This window comes from Micrasema longulum, unplaced genomic scaffold, assembly GCF_059751315.1.
Source record: "Micrasema longulum isolate JH-2025_06_02 unplaced genomic scaffold, ASM5975131v1 h1tg000113l, whole genome shotgun sequence".
NCBI lineage: Eukaryota > Metazoa > Arthropoda > Insecta > Trichoptera > Brachycentridae > Micrasema > Micrasema longulum.
The window spans coordinates 842,220-865,484 of NW_028277319.1; the positions used below are offsets into that span (position 1 = coordinate 842,220).

At 31.1% G+C, this 23,265-nt stretch overlaps 1 long non-coding RNA gene and 1 other non-coding gene across 3 annotated transcripts in view; one reads left to right on the top strand and one right to left on the bottom strand.

Annotated features, from left to right (window-relative positions):
• LOC148284524 (uncharacterized) overlaps nucleotides 1-23,265 on the top strand; it is a 75,564-nt gene that overhangs the window by 26,678 nt on the left and 25,621 nt on the right. The window contains exon 1 of one of the 2 annotated variants that reach the window (XR_015824609.1): nucleotides 6,077-6,406. The exons of the other annotated variant lie outside the window; for it this stretch is intronic. This is a non-coding gene — a long non-coding RNA (uncharacterized LOC148284524). Of the gene's footprint in view, nucleotides 1-6,076; nucleotides 6,407-23,265 lie in introns of those variants that run through there. 2 annotated transcript variants of the gene reach the window in all.
• TRNAS-ACU (transfer RNA serine (anticodon ACU)) lies at nucleotides 18,606-18,678 on the bottom strand. The gene has a single exon. It is a non-coding gene; the product is annotated as a tRNA-Ser (tRNA).

Consider the following 23,265-nt stretch of genomic DNA (forward strand, 5'->3'; position numbering starts at 1 on the left):
TTTATATAATCACTTTGTAAAGCGCCCTTGAGGTATTTATTATATTCCGAAAATGGCGCTATAACTTATAAGTTATCCATAATTATTATTATTATAACTGAAAATAGTTGCACAGTATAATCGGATGTTATTTTATTGTATTTATATAAATTAGAAAATGTTTATATGGAAAACTTGCCAAACTTTTTCTTAAAGGCTTATCTTGTATTTTACAATAAACGTGCACATACGCTTTTGATAAAAAAATACACGGATCTTGTGTACATTAAAAAAAATCCTTAACATTAAAATTGTCATCTTTAAAGTAATCAAAATCATCATCATCGTCATTCCCTTTCCGCACCTAATAATGCATTGGCCACTGCATTGGTTCACCAATCACAGCGTATCTTGATCTTTTTATTTACATTAAGGTAAGATGACCAGTCTTACGCTTCAGGTACCAGTCCAGGGATTATGAAATATTCTAATGCAAAAACACCCTTTTAATAAATGTTTCTTATAAACCATGTCGGGAATCGAACCCGAGACCTCTTGCATGGTAGGAAAACGCGATGACCATTACGCCACGAAGTCTAATCACAGTCAGATATGATATACTTATATCAACGTTTTTTCCAATCCTCAAAACACTTCCCTGGCACACTTTTCGGTATGGCTTTCAGTTCCCTCAGAGATTCGATTTTCTCCATGGTCGCGAAACATCGTCATTTCGTAGTCCTCTTCACCTATGGGAACAGAAAAAATTGCAGCGGGCGATGTCCGGTGAATACGGTGGCTAGCCATAAATGCGGTCTGTTATTTTGTCAAAAAGTCGCGAACGACGAGCGAGGCGTAAGCGGGCGTCTTTAATTTTCGCTCTGAAATAATCTTGAAAATTCGCCGATTACAGCGAAACACGTTTTACTAAGTTGTCTGTTGAAAACCAACGACGTGTCCAATATGGCCGAAAATTAAGCGATTGTTGATTGTATGAGTGTACCAATCTAGGAAAACAATATGCTTTTACAATTACGGATTTTAAATTTGAAATTCAAATACTCTTGTATTTTACGAAGCACGTCATATGAACGGAAAATTTTATAAGACGCAGAATGCATTTTACTACTGATGTAACTTAAAATGGCGACCGACACAGTCGGTTAAGATTAAGAGCCATTACTAAAAATTTAATTTAGAAAATATGCAAACGAAGCTAGATGTACCACACATTGTTGAATTGAATCTTTTTTTTTAATGTGCATAGAATTAATTTTCCAATGCTGCTCAATATGGTGGCACTAAATATGCACAAAACCTCATCATTGACGATTTTTCTATGGTTTATCTTTAAAACGTGTCTAGTGTGTAGATATGCAAACAAATCGAAAACAAACATTTATTTAAGCAGAAATACTTTTTGAACGTTGTGTAAATATTGAGAGAATTTCTCTTAAAAGCACTTACTTATCTATGGCGGCATGACGCAGCGGCTTTTTGTATTCTCATAAATAATCAAAAAATAATTCGATCAAGTGTAAACCTTCATATTATTATGTTAACATAATGACGTTGTGAGCTTGTCTAGGAACCGTTGTTCACAATTTATCAATAACATACTAAATAGTATGCGAATAAATATGCAAAATAAATTTATTTAACTTACAAAATTACAATAATATTCGAGGTTAGAGTGACGGTTACCATCGCAACGGTTGAAAGAGTCTAATTGGCAGAGTGCGATAGATATATTTTGCTAACCTCTTCTCTTCGAGTTTATCGTTTTTTATTGTATTTCCTCAATAAAAAATAAAACACTATAATTTATTTATGCTCAACCTAGATCCCATAATATCTATCTTTTATTTTATTTTACAAAAAAGCTGCTTAATATATGTCTCCTAATTTCCCTATCCCCACTCAGTGATGCATAGGGCACTATAATGGTGATCTAATTGCAGCGTATCTCGATCATTTTTGTTACATAAAAGGTAAGGTGATCAGTCTTACGCTTTAGATACCTTTCCAGGAACAAAAAAACATTGCATTGACGAGATCCAAAAAGCCTATCATTCACCCGCAGCTGTTATATGAATCTTGGGAGACTCCGTCAGCTGCGTATAGAGAAAACCAACCAAAAAATCTTCCTAAGGATTCATTTATTTATACATACATTTAATATTGTATCAAATGGCACGAAAAACACTCCGACAAATTTTGCTGGTACTAGGAGTAGGTTCAGTATATAAGGGGTCGGCAAGACAGAAATATAAGTAGGTATGCCTAATGTTGCAATCGGTTCCTATATGGGCAAATACCTGTTCTAAGAAACCGATTTTTTGTGGCAAATATGGTTATCGAATATGTTTCTCATAAATGAATAATATTGAAGAAATAAAAAAAAACAGCTCTAGCCAAACAGAGAAAAAAAATAGTTCACAATAGTATAATTTTTTTTAATGCATATATTTAAACATAAATAATCCAATAGGTTTATAAATTATTAAATGGAATTGCATAATATTTGGATTACTTTCCTTTATAAATTTTCTGATTCCTTACTTCCAAAGTCAGTCAACCAAATCGTAATTCTTTTTTCCAATACTGTTGGTTTATCAGATTTCCAAATACACTATCAGGTTGTATAGTTTAGGTCCATTAAATAGAAATGATTTTTGGAATACCGCTGTACGAGCTATTAGAATCACTAAATCGTTTCTTACTTTATTCCTGGTCACCTGAGTGCTCCTACTTTTGTGAATGTCGAGTATGACGTTTTTTATGTATAATTGTTTCAATTCAAGGACATCTAGGGATTTGAATAGGCCTTTACTTGGATGATTGTACGGTTTTTGCAATATTATCCTTAATATTGATTTATGTACCTTAACCAAGGGATCAAGAATAGTCTTGGCAGCTCCTCCCCAACAAATACAACCGTAGGCTAAAACAGAGTTGCACAAACCATAGTAGGTATATACTTTTAGTATCTACAGTGGACAATATATTATGCAGTGTTATAAAGATATAGATTAGTTTCCTTACTCTACCTACTAAATAATTCATATGTTTTCTCCAGTTGAGGTGTGCGTCAATAAAAATGCCCAATTATTTTATGTCTTGTACACATTCCAGATGGTAGCATTTAAATATTTATCGCTTACTTGTAACGAAAAACTTAAGACGCCTATATAAAATATTATACATTTTATTTATTTCTAGAAAACAATAGACATTACAACAAAAATACAACGTTTACAAATAAACCAAAATTATAGTAAAATAGTAATAAAATAACACGTAAATATGAAAAGAAAAGGTGTTTTGCTGTTAACTCGGTCTTAAAAAACCTAACCGTCAACGGATCCACACGGAGTAACTCCAAATTAGTCTTATTTTCTTTGAAACAAGATAAAATAAATACAAAATAAAAGGGTACAAAAAATAGAAAATATGCAAAATAAAATTATTATCAATGAAGGCTCTAGCATTTTCTTTATAGTTGTTTAGAAGGAGAAAATATAATATATATCGATTGCATATGGTCAATTGTAATAAAAATTTAAGATTCTGAGGAAAGATGCATTCATATTACTATTTGTGCTTGATATACCAATCTGAAACAATTGTTGTGAAGTTGAGGGTTGAAGTTGTTATTGACTATTTTGTAAAGCAAGAAAGGATATAATACTGTGATTGAGAAAAAAAACACTGTCATTTTAAATACTACAATAAAAATTGTATGCTATTATTATAATTTAATAAAAGTTCAATTAAAATATAAATAAAAATAAAATTATTCGGTTATTTTGATGTACAATAACTTTGATTTCGAACTTTACATAGAGGAAATCTTGTAATGTAAAAGTCGTAATTTGTTATTTTCGTCTCTGATTTTTCTAACATTTCACTGTTAATAAAACAGTTAACTAGGTTACCATATATTAATTCTTTGCAATTTAGCACAAATTAGTACTTATCAGATAGTAGAATACACACCGTCGTATAATAAATATACCTGTTATTGCTATACGAACTGCATCTAAGCATAGCAAATATTGCGTTGCCACAACAATTTGAAAAATGGGTGATAGCAAATTACGATGCGCGTGCAATCATTCATGTAACAATGATACACAAACTTTCTTTGTTCGTATTTATTTCAATGTAACTCGTTACCATAGAAACGACACTATCTGGCAGTTGTCAGAAAAAAATACTTCAAAATATTTACTTATTCCATAAATTAGATTATATTTACGAATAAAACGATATATTTGTTCTATTTTTCACAGTGGCAGTGTTATAAAAGATTTTTTCAATCACACATGATGCCATTTTTCTGCATTCCATCAGGACTGATCATCATTAAAATCAGTTTGGGATTGAAGTCACAGACCACGAAATGAAATGCTTTTTTTTTTCGCGTTAGTAAGATGTCTATTTAATTTTACGTCATTGAAACACCATTAAATTAATATTTTAGAAGAATGGCGTAACTGGAAAAATATTTCCGAATTAATAACTACACCGTTATTATCATTTCGTGTTACTAAAAAAGTAAGTAACGCCGTTGATTTACGGCAAGACTGTGCTATATTGAGTTTCAACATTCTACATAAATTTGAATATAAAAATGTGTTATCAATATTAATTATAACTTAGTGCATAAGTACCTGCCCTTAATCGATGAAGGTTGTTCGGAAATTCCGAGGAAGTCCCGCGAATAAACTGCAAATGAAAATGGCAATAATTAATTCAATACTGGAAACGTATTGCCAAAGGAATTTAGCAAAAAGCCATGGCGCACCTTCGAAACTCTCTCGTGTACTAGAAAGTGAAGATTATTTTCTTAAATTTAGTTTTTTGAACAGTAAAATGGTTTCTGATAACAAAAATATTAAGTATGGTGAAGCGGAAGACTAATCACCTTACTTTCTGTAACAAGCTATCAAGATGCATGGCATTTTATTGACAATGGAGTGCCTTATGCACCATCGGATGCAAATAAGAGTTTGATGATGGTGATAGTAAAGTTAATTCCATCATCACACATATGACACGTGATATGTATTTTAATCTCGAATTTGTAAAAAACAAAAAAATAATCACATTAATACCCGTATGCAGAGACAAACCTTAAGGTGAGGAAAGTACATTCTATTGTCTTCACCTTTGGGTTATTCTCTGCATTTGAAATTAGAATGTACTTTCCTCACCTTAAGTTTTGTCTCTGCATACGGGTATAAGGGTCATTGTTACATGCTTTGTATCATTCCAACAGAAGCAATATTACTAATGATTCAACTGTTAATTCTATACGTATAGTTAGATAATATCTAAGTTGATTGATATCTCAAATTATTTTTTTTGTCTCATAAAAAAAAAATGTAGGAACTTATGTAAAAACTCACGCTAATGCCTTTTCTGTCGCATTCCGTGCGCCTAAAACAGATATTTTATCATAAAATCATTTTATCATCCCATATAAAGTAAGTTAGATATTACTCCAAATGCATTAAAATTACTTTAAAGTAATTCAATGTTTACTCTTATTCAATTACATTTTGGAAATATTTGGAAACCCAAAAGTCGCTTGTCTCCATATAAATTTGTATTGGGGTTTTTATTTATGGTCGGCGGTAGCGCGCCGAAATAATTCTCAGAATATATTATTTTTTTGTCAGTTCTGAGAAATACTTTGAGCTGGACGCACGTCGGTTTAAATTGAAAATGTGTTGAAAAATATTACAAAGGGGGATGTAAGACTATGTAAGTATATAAAATAGCTAGCTTCGACGGCTCGCTAGTTTGTCTTGGGCCTGAATGATCCAATGACCGCCGTCGAAAGAAAATTCATTTCATAGGTATGTAATTTGATTTATTAATATAAATTCACGAGCACATTCATACGAAAAAATAAAAAAAACGAACTGTTTCCATCATTTTTGTTTATTCCGTTCGTTCTCGATTGCCCTCAAACATGGAAAATGTTGTTGACACCCGCCACAGCGCAGCGCCGCACGCGCCACGATAACAAAATGTCAGCAATGAGTCAAGACAGATGCCCCTTGGAGCAACAAAAACAGTTGGCGTTAGTTCTGGGTCAGCCGGTCACAATACTGGTCAACACGCGAGATTTAATAACTAAATTAACAAGTAACATACAGTGTTTGTAAAACAATAAACGGTTCACGCGTGTATAGTGCAATTTCAGATTTAAATACTAGTATAACCTCTTTGTGTCTGATGTCACGGCTGTCAGGAGTGAAAATTTTGCGCGGCAAAATTCACCGGGACCTCTTTAAAAGTTTCCGCCTTCTATTTAGTGCTGTTTTTGACATAAGTGACCTCGATATTTTAAATTGTTAACACATTGTTATTCCTGGTGGAAAAGTTGATATTAGATCCAATATTTATCGTTATTGTGAGTACTTACACAACAGTTATCGACGTTTTAGTATTGAGAACTGTTATCAATTTCAAACACTCGCATTATGATTAATAAAGTGATAGTTGAATATTTATTGGAAGAATAAAATGTAATTCTAATATTATATTTTATTTTTCATATTCGTAACTGATGACGTAATTGATTGCCTCCCTCGATTTACCCGAATCCGTTTTATATACACTTTTCATATAAGTTTCTTTAAATTTCTTCGTCAGAACAAAATTATGTTAAAATTATCCTCCTACGCAACAGTATTGGTACCGTTTTTAAGTACAAGTAATGTGATTCACACTAATCACCCTAATCTAAAATTACTTGAAGTTAGATGTTTAGTCGCACACATTACCAAACTAAGAACCAGGGGCAAATCGTCCAAATAAGCGATTATGCACAGCTTACTTTTATATTTTACTTTTAATATTATAGTAACTATGTTTATGGGAAAATCAATAAAATAATTATTATAAATCACTGAATCCTTGCTACAAAAAATCATACAAAAACAATCTATAAAGTGCGCCAGCGCCTAGCCCGTTCCCAGTGAACGATGCAACTAACTCAGCTTATTTTTTCATACAAAAAAAGTACGCTATATTTTTCGTCTTTAACCGAATCGTGTTTTTTCAGTACTAAAACATGCTTGCAGATTAAAAATATTTATTTGAAAATTCTCTATTTGGGAACATTATTTCGGAAGGACTATATTTCTTTGATAGGATATTATGTATCATATACGACATGTGGCGTTCGAAGTGGTCGTTTTTGGCATTATTGGTTTTAAAGGGAATCAGTCAGTGCTCGGTGTTGACATTTTAATCATAATGGAAATATCTGCTGAATGTTATTGTGGAATTTTCTAATTAGCTTTTGTACATGTGTTTCATTAAAATAGTTTAAAATAATACTACGTATATCGCAAAGTTAATAATAATTGTTGTATGAGTTGTATGCATTTTCAAAATACTTAATGCTATAAATGATGTCCTATCTCTGTTGCAATCAATTTCTTATCATGTTCCCAACCGGGTCACCAGAAGTCGAAATCTGCTATTTATAAAATCTTCTAAAAGAAACTTTTGTTTTTATGTCGCAATATCCAGCAGAATGTGTAGATTAGTCAATTCATCACACAACTTGGAATTCTTTAAGATAGATCTTCCGGCTTTTCGTAGATCTCTTCGCGACTAAACAGTGTGGGATAAAGTTGGATTGGCATGGTTTAGCTCGAAATCTTATGTTTTTCGTTTTTGTGAGTATATTGTATACCATTATTGTTTTGCCCTTGTTTGTCTTTGCTACATAGTTTTATGTTCTTTTTGTTCAGTTTCTTGCATTTATGTTCCTTTGTGTAACTGTTGTAATTGGCTTAGGTCGTATATTTAATGAATAAATAATTGAGTTGATTTCTACAGAACCACAGAAAAAATATCCATTGATGTTGAGAAACTTCAACCCTACCGGAAATCGGATACAAAAATGTTTTATTACTCGCGGTAAAAATTAGAGCATCAAATTATACGGCAAAGTTTCTTGAAAATGTACGAAAAAAATCGTCAAAAAGACGTCACTAGTTCATATGAATCAATTAATGATAAGAGAGTTATTGAAGATTTACGGTTTACTAATTGTCAACGGACCAATCGGCAGAACTGACCGAGAAGAAGCGGAAGAGAACTTGAGACGTCACGCGCGGAGCAATTTCAGAAATACAAAACTTTAAAAAATCATAGCGCTGATGATACGAGACTGATTTTTTTTTTTTTAATTTTGGCTTAGTCCATTAACAAAAAAAACTCTGATCTTGCTCATTTTACCGGATAAATAAAATTGAATATAAAATAGTTATCTTCTTATTAATATGTAAAGCATTAACTTTGTAGTCAAAATTTTTACTTAGTATGATTAAATAGTGTATATGACTGCTTACCGACTTTTCTATGTTTACCGGTTTCGAGACGTACCCGTCTCTTCGTCAGGACACCAATTCAACCAATATGCAAAACCCACCATACACCTTCGCCATAGTTGTTGTGAAATACATCACATCAGAAAAGCTTTGAAAGATAATGTTCTTTTGATCAATAATCAAACAACCTTTAATAAAGCCGATGTTCCATTGTAATGGTCTTACCATACCTATTCAAATTACGCCTCTCCCTTCATTCCTCACCTCTTTTTTTCAATTATATCTCCACCAACATAAAATATGTTCATGACGTAATCAGTGCATGTGAGGGTTGCTTACTAAAATGCATGTCGTGTTGGTTTTATATTTTATGCAACAACTATGATGAAGGTGTATAGTATTATCTTCATTTGTCTATAATGTAAAATCGTATGAAAAATATAATAGTTATATTTAAAAAGTTCAAATGTTCTAGTTCATGTAACGGGCGAGAGATACATAAAATTTTCAAACAGAACATTCCTTTTTTACTTTATAGGCAACTGAAGATAACTCTGTTAACTTTTCATTGTGATTAGGGGCCTTGTACCCCCAGAGACAACGGTAAAAATACTTTTGTATGTACGATTCGTTCCTATACATAAAATTCTCAACGTTCACGTTGCTGTTAACTTTACTTTTAGTTACACGACATAATTATGTTACATACTTTCAACGCGCATTTTTTCCAGTGTTATTAACTCAATAATCTTGTTAAAAATAACGAGACTGGGATTACTTAAGAGTGAAGCAGGCCTGGTAATGGTTTTTTCAAAATCACTCTTAAAAACAACTAAAATTACTTGCTTTTGTAGCCGAGCGTAGGCAGGATGTTTCATTAAACAAGTATTGCGCAAATAGACAAATTAAAAAAATATCATATACGGGTGTTTTTTTAACCCTTTCACATCCGGAACCACGATGATCAGTATGGGCAAGAAGACATATTAGCATATTTAAAAAAATATTAAGAACGAAGAAAATTTGTAAAAATAAAATATTAAAAAGAACAAATGGTTGCTTACTTCTGCAGGGGAGACGCGAGGGGGGCGCGGCATCGCGGTTAACGGTGTGTCAGACTCCCCTCTCCCCCTCCTCGTTTCACCCCTGTAAAAGTTAGCAACCATTTGTTTTTTTTAATATTTTTTTTTTTTTAATTTTATTCATTCTAAAAAATTACTTTAATGTGCCAATATATCTTCTTGCTCATACTGATCATCGTGGTTTCGGATGTGACAGAGTTTAAAGAACACCCTGTATGTTTTATAATTATTTTTTTTCTAAGAGAGTTAATTGTTTGTATTGTCGCAGTGCCATATGCACCATTAGGTGCGTATACGTGAATAACGATGGCGATTAGTTTTTTTAGAGATTTATATTGTTTTATTAACTTTTCCGAGCCTGAACGTGAAAAAAACGCGTATTCCTGAGGGTGCACCAGAAAAACCTCAGCTAAAATGCCATTAATACGAATGAAAGTTGTCACGGTAGGGTTTATAAAACTGTATCATAATATTTCAAGTTTTCTTCGAAATTCGAGGAAAGTTAAATGTTAAGCATGAAATCCGGATTTTTTTTTTAAAGAAATATTTGCGTTTTTATTATTTACCCAAATATTTCATTTTTAGGGTATTTTCAACGAGTTGTAAATAACTCACTATTAGAAAATTAAAATAAAGTTGGAGTAGAGTGGGATTCGGACCACGGACCATTGGTCCATGAGTCTGAGACACTAGCCACAGGACCACAACCCGATTTTTGAGTATAGCTTGAAAAACGCGAACAAATGGCAAGAAGCACACGTTCAAACTGACCAACATGTCAAAGATTATTAATATTTATTGTTTGCACGTGGGGAAAGCAAAGACAAATGCGAATTATTATTGAAAGGATTTGTTAGAAAAATATTTTAATAATTTTAATATGGTCTTAACAATATGGGGTGGGATTATGTTAAAAATAAATTAACATGAAGAATAAAAATACTATGATACCTGCGGGACCCTAGATTCTCCCCCTTAAGCCGGAGAGGTATAATATATTATGAATACTTTTTATTTGGAAAATAGTTTCGGACGAAAATCCGTTAATCAGTTATCTATAATACATAATAAAGATCCAAACTTACCGCCTTTCCTTCATTTAGCAATAAATAATTGCAATAAATAAATCATTTGGTTAGGATAAGGTGATAATATGAATTAATCATTTTTAACATCCTGTATTCTTTTTATAGATACAAGTGCTTGATTTGATTTTAGAACTGTATCCGTGAAAGCTTTATTTTCCGGCCCAATGAGGTTTCTGAGTACCTCCTGGGGTGGGGTGATGGTGAAGGGTTGGGGATGACAGGAATGGGAGGGGGGACCATTACACATTTATTATCCGTAAAAGAAGATTTATGTTCACCACATTGGATCTACAGATAAATTAATATATGTTAACACAAGGTGTTTCAGTATCATAGATATATGTTTCAAAATATTTTTGCCTTATTATCTCAAGTTATTTTAATATTTCATAGCTACACTAATGATGAAACGTCAAATGATGTGTAAAAGTGTTTAAAAAAATAGAAAAAAAATACGGTTCTGTCAATTCAACCTAATAAGGTGTTTTTGGGCAATAATGTTCCAAATGAAAATCAACGCGTTTGAGAAATCAACGAATGAAAATTCGTTCATATTTATTTGACGTTTAATCATCAGTATGGCTAGAAATGAATCAAACTTTAAACGCATGAAAAAATATAAAAGCCCCAAATTAATCCAAGGTTTTTACATGCAGGCATTTTGAATTCGATTCTAAACGTCACACCTGGCTGAACGACTAAATACGCCTTGGGCAAGACTAAACGTTTGGGCATGAGTCAAATGTCACCGTTTAAGAGGGCTCAGGCATGTCTATGTGTATTAATACGTCAATGGTGTGGCACAAGTGAGGCACTTTAACCTTATTTCGGAACATATTTTATTATAGCTCGTTATCAACCTTGGCCTACATTATGTATAAATAATATCTACAAAGTAAACAAAAAAAAACAGCTGAAGAGATGCATCATAAGGAAATACTAGAAACATTTATGTATGTTGCGCATAAGTCCAATATTTTATTTATTTATTAATAATTGAAAAGGTATATTAATCCATTTCTTAAAAATACGAATAGTGAAATATGTACCTATAGTTTAGTGATACAAAGAAAAATTAAATAAAGTAAAAAATACAAACATATTTTTACCGAGATAAATTTTCGGATTATGTTATTTTAAGTTTTTTTTATTGTTTGTTTATAAATCACATAATACAAAACAATGACGATGTTTTACATTTCCAGGATTTACTGGTACTCGATTCGGGGCCAAAATAAGATTTTAACATTTAAAAAAAAAAAAAAATTTAAAAGTAATAATCACATGGAATATTCTATGTGATATGAAAGATATGAATAATAGAGCACAACACCCAGACTCATTGAGAAAAAAACATTTCTTGGATTTTTTTCTTGCATCTGAGCAGGGACGAGGTTGTCAATATTTTTAAAGTTTGAGATTAGCAATTAACAAAAATTAACAAATCTGCTTTCCTTCCATACTTTTAGTTTTATTTTCTTCTTATATATATTGATATTTTTAAGTTTTTTATTTTGTATTTATGGATTACTTAATTTAGTACTTACTCTTATTTGGCATATTATTTATTACTACTATTTCTTACAATAGTATAGAGTGAGTTTCTAGAAAACATAATATCTCAATTATCATTTTGTATTATTTTAAACTGATTTCAATGATACTATTATTTTGTATATTTGAATATGTATGAATCTAAAATTTGTATAATATATATTCTAATTGAACCTGATTTCCTACCTTTTTTGCATTGTATTCTTTGGAATTTTATTATTTTTTACTCATACCTTGTTTTTCTGGATTGTTATTATTTTGCATCACATTTCATTATAATTTAATTAAATTAATTTTAATATGTATTTTTTATTGATAATTATTATGGCTTGGCACGGGCATAGTATTATTTTTGTAGCATTAATAAGCTCATTAATATTTAAACGAGTGTAATTTTGAATAAATAATTAAATCTGGCGGAAATAGAACCCGCGATGCCAGTTCTACGTTGGACATCTAACTAACTGCGCCAGGGCACCATTAAAAATAACATAAAAACAAACAAACAATTATTTTTTAATATAGGTATCAATACAAAATATAAATCAAGGATGTTCCATGTTTAGTGGGGAAATTCAGCGATTTTTTTTTTGTTATAGACTCAAACTAAGTTAATTTTTAAAAAACGTAGTGTATTATTATTGCTACGATTTTTTAAATAACTCTGCCCGTGACGTCACGAGTTATCGTCGGCGAGTTGTGATAAAATTCAAAAAGAGAACCCCGTTGCTGACAAAAAACACTCAACGTGAAAAAAAATTGCTACTGGAAGCCAGAAATTTATCACAACGCATAAAAACGCTATAATTAATTGATTGTTCACATGAACTTGTGACGTTTCAAAGTAGTTCATTTTTATGAAAACCTTTTTTTTTCTAATACATGTTCGAGAAATTTCGCCGCACAATTGAATGCTCTGTTTTTACCGCGTGTGAGAAATCATTTTTTAAATCTAATTTCCCGTAGCACTAAACTTCATCATTGCATAAAATTAAAGTTAAATAAATCGGTATCTAGTACAGTATGTTCGTTCCCGCGGAGTCTTGGGAACACATAATTATCTGCTTTGGTCTCAAGTCTCAATGTCCTGTTACGCACATTACACGGTATTTAAATTTATTACCTACAGAGACACACCTTATAGTGACACTGACACAACCAGGATTGACTCCTGCCTGTGAACTTGCCCTGACTTGTATGAAACATTAAAACATTTTGCATACACGTACATATAGATAAAAAATGTTTTCCATTAAATCAGGAACATAAAAAAATAACTTCTACAAAACACCAATTCTAATATTATTCTTACGTCCATAATTTTAATAATTATTGTAGGTATATACAATAAAAAATATTGCAGTAAATGTTTTTTACCTATCTTTATATATATAATTCCTCTGTACGAGTGATGTCACTGAACTCCTTCTAAAGGGCTCAACCGATTTACGTGCGGTTTTCAGAAAAATGTAGATCTTTGCGCTATGCGTGTTCGTAGATATTATAATCTTCACTCTAATGTCTAAAAAATAAGTAAAGAGCATAAGTGTTTTATTCATCGATCTACCAGGGTTGCGTTCGAGGAGAATGCATTGACAACAAAATGGATAGATTTTGTTTCTTTGTGTATAAAACAAGGTTTTTTTTTAATGTTTATAAACAGCATTTGTTTTTTGTGGATCTCAATCAGATTCTTTCCTTAAATTCCTTATAATTTCTATTCATGTATTTATTTTTACTGGATTTTTGCTAATACTAAAATAATATTAAATTCAATACATTTAAAAAAAATCATAATAAGTACACCCCTCTGTTGGTGAGAAGACCGGAGTTTGACGTTTTGCAAAAAGAATGCCATATTTGAAAAAATATTTATTTTATGTTTTGGAATTCAAACAAGTACCTACTCAAATTTAATATTTGAATTTTAACAATTTTTAGTTTTGGAATTTCATCACAAACAAGTACCTAGGTACCTACTTATCAATAAAAAGTATTTTTCCAAGGCAAGCCAACGTTCGGGCAGGACAACGTCTGTCGGGTCAGCTAGTTAATTATATATTTGTAAAAATTTAGCTTGAAATTTGTAAATTTGAGAATTTGAGAATTTTACTTAGATTTTGATGAAATGGATTTAGAATAATTAATTGTATTTCCAAAATCAATATGGATATTGTGGAGAATTGTTTTCACACATAAATGCAAAAAGAATTTCAATAAAAATATGTTAGTAGAAAATCACGTGTTCGGCCTTGGTAGTTGTGACGTCAAGATTCATTAAGTTGTTGTACACAAATTTTAATGGCAGGAACAAATAAACACGTATTAGGAGCGTGGCCAATGGAATCACCGTTTTTTGCTAGAATTCAAAATTACAAATTTAAAAGTATTTTTTATGCTACTAATAATTAGCAAAAAAAAAATTTTTTACGGGACAGTATTTCATAGACCTTTTTTACTTTAAAAATGTTTAAAAAATGTGATATTTCCCTATGTGATAGGGCACTGCATCATCACTCCTAATGCGGGCAAGATGATCGGTCTTACGCTTCAGGCGTACAGTACAGGGACTATGAAATACTGTAGTGTGCGCTAGGCAAGGCACTTACCCGTGCAGCATGAGACGGACTTAAAAATCTCCACTCAATACCTTAGATGGTCTAAAGTGTGGGAGGTAGATACTTAAATAACAAGTTTGTGTTTAAATTTAAAAACAACATTTGTAAATTGAAAAAAAAAAACCTATTTTGTTTAGATTTCAAAATTATTAAAAACTTGTTGCTGGGGGACATATCCCAATTCCAGTTACCTAATAAAAACTCCGCTTTCAACATACTTTCACATACATTTTCTCACTGGTTTAACACTCTTTTCATATCAAGACTGTTAAATCAGCTAATGAAAGGCCATAAGCCCTGTAAATGCTCACTTTTTGGCGAATTTCTTTCTAGATTTAAACAATCACTAAAATAGACGAGATAAAAATGCCCACTTTTTGGCGAAAGTCTTTCCAGATTTAAACAATCACTAAAATATACCAGATCTTGTCTTGAGGTCATGATTTTTATCTTTTGTTCTATCTTTATTTTTTTTTATATCATTTTAATCGCACCTGCATAAAAATATTTTTTTTACAGTAACTCAATGGACTTAATAGGCCCGTTAAAAAATACACAATAAATAAATGCGATAGATTTTTATAAAGTAAGTTTTCTATATTTTTAAAACAAATATCAAAAAAATATGCATTGATATAAGTACTATTATTTTATGAATACGTGAAAATGTTTTTAGGAACTTGAAAAAATTAAGTCTTAACCGCCAAATTAAGCACGTTTGAAAACTATGTTTTTTCATGCTTGTATTTATATTTACATAACAACTTTTTAAAATTTTAAATAACTGAGTAAAAATATTGAAGGTCAATGCATGCTGTCATAATATTCAAATTTATTATAAATTATTATTACAATCATATGTTAACGCAAATAATGTTTGTAATATCTTTCAAACACGCCAGAATTCACTGATTAAGTTGTGTTTGTATAACCGAATAAACATTTATTTAAATTATTCGGAAAGTACTGTAACTTCCTTAATTATTGTTCAACTATTTTGCAGATAGTTTATTAAATTTTCAAACTTGGCAAAGTTAATCTCGATAATGACGTTATGTTACTTTAAATACATACAATTTATGTTTTATGTTTTACGTTTTTGATTTACATTTTTTAATCGCAGAACTTGTTATATTTTATTTTTCAATAATTTTTCTTGCGACATTATTTACTGAAACATTGACGTTTTGTTTATTTATATTATGTATTTGACCATTCAAAAAGTATACAAATCATACAGACAATTTATTGTACACAGCAATTTTTATGTCTCCATAAGTAAATACACATTTATTTATTCATTTCCAATTCATTTTATTTTTTTACATATTTAGGAAAATAATCATAACTTTTTAGGTTTTGCCCTTTTCAATTATTTTAATAATGACATAAAATAAATTATAATTACATATCATACAATAATAATAATACTAAGCACAATCCAACAAAAAAGCGCTAAATAAAAATAGAAATTTAACGTAATTACTAACATAATCCAATAAACAAAATGATTAAACCATATAAATGAATGTAAAATAACACAAATATATAAAAGTAATTGTTTAGACCTTTTATGGGCAGATTTCTAGAGATATTTAAATTTTGTATTTGGCCTACTAGAGTATTCTGATAATGTCACTACGCGTATGCACAAATGCACATGGATATTTTTTGTATGAAATAATGAATACTAACATTTTCTTTTTACTCGTATTTAAGTTTGGAAGTTGTAAATATGCACTTTTGTCTAATTATCACATTTCCTGACTGTTGTGTAATGAATAAGAAAGCTCTAAACATTTTGATTTGCTGCGCGGTAATATTTATTATAAAGAAATACTTATTTCATATTTTGGAATTATGCGGCTTGTTTGGGTGGTTTAAAGTTTGAACAGGCGCGTCTTGGCACCGGCCATTTCATAACCAACTAATCTGTTCTCCTATATAAAAGGGAAACACATTGGAATCTCAATTAGATTTATATTAATCAGACATTCAAACAGTTTGTTAGATCAGTGGAGAGTGTTACTCATGCCGTTCTTCTGCAGAGGTAGGTGGAGAGGATAGAACGCCTTATCACTCTGTTTTTGCATACAGACCTCGCTTCCTTTGCTTTCATAGGTCTTATCTTCGCAATTCACTCCCAGTTACATTATTCTAGACATCTCCCCGGAGAAATTACTATTGTACTACTAAATCTCGCAAAAAATTAAAGTAAATTTTACTTGTTTTTTCTTATTTTTGACTTACACGACTGCTAAGTTCCAGAACCAGAAGACGAAACAGTAATAATAATTGAGATATGGTATTTAAAGTGTACATTAAGGTTATTAATAAAGTAACGCAATAACAGTTTATACAATATTAACAAAACTAAATAAACAAAATTAAACTAATCGTAAAAAAGTATTAAAAGAAAATAAAGATAATAAAGGAATGCAATTGGATACAACTATTTCATGAATTTAATGAATCAATAAGTGAATAATGTAGATTTTTTTAAGTTTATTTATTTCGACGGCTTACGCCTTTGACAAAGTATAAAATAAAATTTAAAAACAATTATAATAAACGACACACTTGTACACAAGTATAAAAATATATATACATAAAATAAAATCAATAGAAAATAACGAAATAATAATGGAAAATTCAATTAAAAAATCTAACATGCAGCAAATGAACAATAAATAATATAAGAGTTTAAATATACAGGATGTTATTTAAACTCAGTCACATCCGAAACCATGATGATCAGTATAGGCAAGAAGATATATTAGCGTATTAAAAAAAATATTTCGTCATCATCATCATCTTTCTCTGTTCGCACCTAATAGTGCATAGGGCACTGCATTGGTACACCAATCGCGACGTATATTCATCATATTTGTTACATGAAGGTAAGATGATCAGTCTTATGCTTCAAGTACCAAGTCCAGGGACTATGAAATATTTTAGTGTGAAAACACCCTATTAAATAAATATTTCCAATTGGCCCTGTCGGGAATCGAACCCGAGACCTCTTACATGGTAGGCAAATGCGCTGACCATGACACCTTGAGGCCGACAAAAAAATAATAATAAAAATATTTAGAACGAAGAAAATTTTAAAAAATAAAATACCTATTAAAAAAAAAAAAATGGTTGCTTACTTCTGCAGAGATGAAGCGAGGGGGGCGCTGCCGTGTGGTTCAAACTCCTCTCTCCCCCCTCCTCGTTCCTCTCCTGCAGAAGTAAGCAACTATTTGTTTTTTTCTATATTTTGTTTTCAAGATTTTAGTCGTTCTAAAAAAATATTTTAATGTGCCAATAAGCGCCATATAAGCGGCCTTGAAATATATATTACGAAAATGGCGCTATATAAGTAACATAGTAATAATATTCATCATCATCATCATTCCCTTTCCGCACCTAATGGTGCATAGAGCCACTGCATTGGTACACCAATCGTGGTGAATATTATTATTTTTTTTACATAATTGTAAGGGGATTAGTGTTACGCTTCAGGTACCAGTCTTAGGACTATGAAATATTGATGGACAAACTCAAAATATTGTTGATCAATCCACCTGGTCCGTTAAGAAGTATAGAAATTGAAAAAATAACATTTTCAGGCGTTGCCTAGTATGTAGGTGAAATAATTCAATTAGATGAATCTCAACCGCGTAAATAAAGGTTTCAGCTCTTTAACTTCACAAACATCAACAGATGAAAGAATTGAAGGAATATAGATGTTCAAATATAGGCAGAATGGTGAATGTTACACAGTGTGTAAAGTGGCCACTTAATCCAGGCATTGACAGGTCATAAGCCCTGTAGATGCCTAGACTTCTATATTACCTTATCTTAAATGTTCTTCATCTCTGTTGTAATATGTTAAAATATTAGTGTGTAAAAATCCCCTTTTCAAATAATATTTCATATCAACCACGTCGGGAATCGAACCCGAGACCTCTTGCATAGTAGGCAAGTGCGCTGACTATTGCACCACGAGGCTAACAGTATAATAATAGTAATAATAATGTACAGCAACCAGTAATAGATTTTTTCATTTGCTCAATTTAAGATTTAAGCAGCATTTTTAAACACGGATTTTAAAAAAGTAAGGATAATGGCTAAATTATTTAAAAATAATTAAAAAACATATATGATAACACGGGTACAGTCTATAAAAACATATTAAGTTAGTTAATATGTATCCTTAAAAGTGTTATTTGAAATGAATACACAAACAAAATTGTATTTAACATACTGAAATGCGTTATTCATAATAATCAGTTATTCTGAATGAAATATTTATATTTGACTTCTAACTTGTAAATAACGCGAGTTGAAATATTTATAATATTTCTGTTGATAAAATGGCCATGCTGTGCACATTATACGGAACTTATCTGGATATTTCAATCGTTGTATTGATAAACAATGTCATCGTCATACAGTCATAGTCATGTGATTTATAATGAGACTTTAATCATCGCACGAACTTACGATAAAAATGCCATCTATTTTCTCTGTCAAAAAATAATCCATTGAAATTAATTACAACACGCTCAAAATAATTATAACATTAGAGATCTTTAATTGAGATTTGAGAACGAAAGAAAATGGTTATTTGTCAACATTGTGGTAATTTAATCCCGTGGAGAAGTATCTAGCACTTTAGACTACCAAAATCACAATATACAGGGTGTTCTTTAAACCCTGTCACATCGGAAACCACGATAATCAGTGTGAGCAAGAAGACAAATTGGCATTAAAATAAATTTTTAGGACGAATATTTTTTTTTAAAAATATATAAAAAAACAAATGGTTGCTCACTTCTGCAGTGGTTTGAGGAGGAGGGGAGAGGGGGGAGAGGGGAGTCTGACACACCGTTAACCACGCGTCCGCGCCCCCTCCCCTGCAGAAGTAAGCAACCATTTGTTCTTTTTAATATTTTATTTTTACAAATTTTCTTCGTACTAAATATTTTTTTTAATATGCCAATATGTCTTCTTGCCCATACTGATCATCGTGGTTTCGGATGTGACAGGGTTTAAAGAACACCCAGTATACTTCGTGTATAAAATATAATCAAATTAAACTTTTTTTATTTCATTAATGTAATTATACATTTGTTCAGATTCAACATTTAAATTTTCATATTTTTTATTGAAATTAAAATCCCACTAAGTCATTTTCTGTAACTTGTTAATGGAGATTTATATTAAAAAAAACTTCTTAATTTTTTTCTAATGTTTTTATTTATCAATATATTTCATGAATGGTACGTGTTTTTTTTTATCCATACAAATCTACTTGTATACATCTAGTAAATGTTATAACTGCAACTCACCATAAAAAGAGACCAACTCTTGTGCTTGGAGAGTGACTTACAATGTAATAGTTATTTATTTATTAGAATTTATACAATTTTGAATAAAAGAGTAAATGAGAAAAAAATACTTATATTATATTATCTACACTTATAAAAACAATGCATTAACATATATAATTAACCGCCGGAAAGATCAGAATATACATGTACATACAAATATATATATATATTTTTTTTTAATAGTAAAAAGAAATATTAGCGTTCTTATAATTTTACCCAAATATTTCAATTTTAGTGGCCATTTTCAACGAGTTGTAAATAATTTACTATTAGAAAACGGAAATAAGATTGGCGTAGCGTGGGGTTCGAACCTCGGACCTCTGGCACGTGAGTCCGCAACCCGATTTAACGAATAATATATAAATATTATTTTTTTTCATACAAGAAAATATATGAAAAATTAAATTAATTACACATAAGCTACTATTCATATCTAAACTTTTGATCTAGTAGCCACTCAACAATGTTTGAGTATGTTCAAATGCTTGCAGACTGGCTCTCTAGCCACTCCCTTATTTTACTATTTTTTACATTTTGCGTTAAATTTAAGTTCTTTCGGCAATAAATTAAAAATGATAGGTACTAAATATTTGAGAGTTCTATTACCATACCATACCTTATTACATACTTTTAGTACTACCAAACCATCATTATACGTGAAGCGTGTATTATGGTTATGTTTGAGAGGAATTTTGAAAGTATTACTCTTAAATTGTTCTAAAATGATGCATAGCCACAGTAATCTTCGAACGGGCAGAGTTTTAAGTGTTTTGTACAGAAGAACATTCTCACTTCTTGCTTTGTATTTCACGTTGTTCCTTCTTCTGGTTTAAATCTTCGGCATTGCGCATTGGTCTACAGTAAACACGCGCATCTTCTTCTCCAGTCATTTCAGTCCTCAACGGTCCTATTTAAGTGGCCATATGATGTGGAATGTGTTGTTCATATCGCCTTTTATTTTATCAAGATACCGGCTCTTGGCATGGGCTTCCTCCCTTCTATCATTTCTTCCAAAATCGTATTCAAGAAATTTACAAAGTTCAAAATGTGGCGGATCCAATAAAGAACATTAGTGACTTTTTATTTATTATTTGTTAATATACTATCAAACTAAGTCAAATAAAAAAATATATATCGAATTATCAGCGCTATGATTTTAAAGTTTTGTAATTTTGAAATTTCTCTTCGGTGAGTTCTGCTGATTGGCGAATTGGCTTCCCGTAAACCGGTAATCTATCACAACACTCTATCATTCGTTGATTTGGAAGAACTATTTACGTCGTTCAAAATATTTGTTTCATACGTGTCCAAGAATCTTCACCGTACAATTGAATGCTCTAATTTTTACAGCGCGTAAGAAAACATTTTTTGTATCCAATTTCCCGTAGCACTGAACCTCCTCATTGGTACATTTTTTTTTAATGGTGCTTAGTCGGCCTCGTGGTGCAATGGTCAGCGTGATTCCCGACATGGTTTATATGAAATATTTATTTAAAAGGGTGTTTCATACCAGAATATTTTATAGTCCCTGGACTGGTACCTGAAGCGTAAGACTGATCATCTTACCTTCATGTAACAGGGATTATCAAGATACGCTGCAATTGGTGCAATAATGCAGTGCCCTGTGCACCATTAGGTGCGGAAAGGGAAAGATGATGATTATAATGTTTAGCAAGTGTCGATCGTAATTCATTACGTCTATACAGTTCATAATTTGTAATGTGATCTCTCTACGTAATTTCTAGAACCGTTCTGTTCGACCACATCTCAAATACTACGCCTCTTTTTAAAACTAATGCACCATATCTCTCAGCCATATAATGATATCTTATATTACAATATTTGAGTTTGTCCAAATGTTTGTAGACAAAAGACTGGATTTCACCCCCTCGGGAGTCATTAAGATTAACAAATTACAACAGGGATGGAGAAGTGGCCACTTAAACCAGCCAATGGCAGGTCATAAGCCCTGTAGTTGCCTAGCATATTCCCTTTCTAAGGTATTCTCCATCCCTGTTGTAATTTGTTGATATATTATATGTTTAATAATATATTTTTAAGTCCGAGTAAACAATTTATTTTTTTTAATTATTTTTATTAGTATTTTTATATTTTATTTAATTTTTACATGTGGAATAATGCGGAGTGGCTATTTCAATGTACGCTTTTTTTCTTATTTTTTTTATATTGTATTAAGTAATGTATAGAAAACTATAATTGGCCTATAATTTTGGTTTATTTGTAAATATTTTTTTTTGTAATGGCTGTTGTTTTCTTTTAATTTAATTTTTTATAAGCCCCTATTTTGAGGCTTGTCAGCAGGCGGGATAGAGGGGATATGGAAGCAGGTAACGAAAAATACTCCACAACACCCAGATCAATTGAGAAAAAATCTTTCATGGATTTTTTTCTTGCAACTGGCGGGAATCCAGTTCCACAGTTGGTTGTCTAACCAACTGCGTCACGGCGCCCGTCTCTTTAATTTTAATTAGTCAATAATAATTGTTTTATTTGAAGTAAGGTTAGGTTAGGATAGGTTTGGTTAACCTTAATAATAAAAAAATAGTTATTTTACAAAACTTAATCCAATATATCCTAAGCTAACTCGCCGGCCTTTGCTTTAGCTGTTTCCAAGGAGCTAGATTTAAACCAGCGAACATGTTTAATATTGAGCTAACTTAATTAATTCAACGAGCGTATAAAATATATTGTAAATCATAATGAATAATAACTGAAAAAATGTGTTTAAGGACTGCTTTATTTTATAATCTCTAAAACGGTATTTAAAGCGTAGGTAAGTCTTGCATTTATGTAATAAAAATGATCGAGATGTGTTGCCATTGATATACCATTGCATTACTATATACACCATTAGGTAGAAACAATGAAAAAAAATGTTAGTTGTTTCAGTTTACCTATGCTAAGGATATTTTTTATCATGGCTGGAAACACTTCATATTAATTTGAAAATCGCAAGGCATTATTACGAACACTGTGTAACCGTTTTGCAGCAACAATTCACGGACAGTGTATACTTGTAATGCCGTACTAAACAGACTTTATGAACTCGGCAATAGTTATTCCCACGTATCTGATATATTTAGTGTAGGATATTGTTCCTATAGAACAAACCTTTTGAACTTTTTCAAAGATGGTGAATAGTAATTATATTTATTTATTCATGCATTTCATAATACATACAG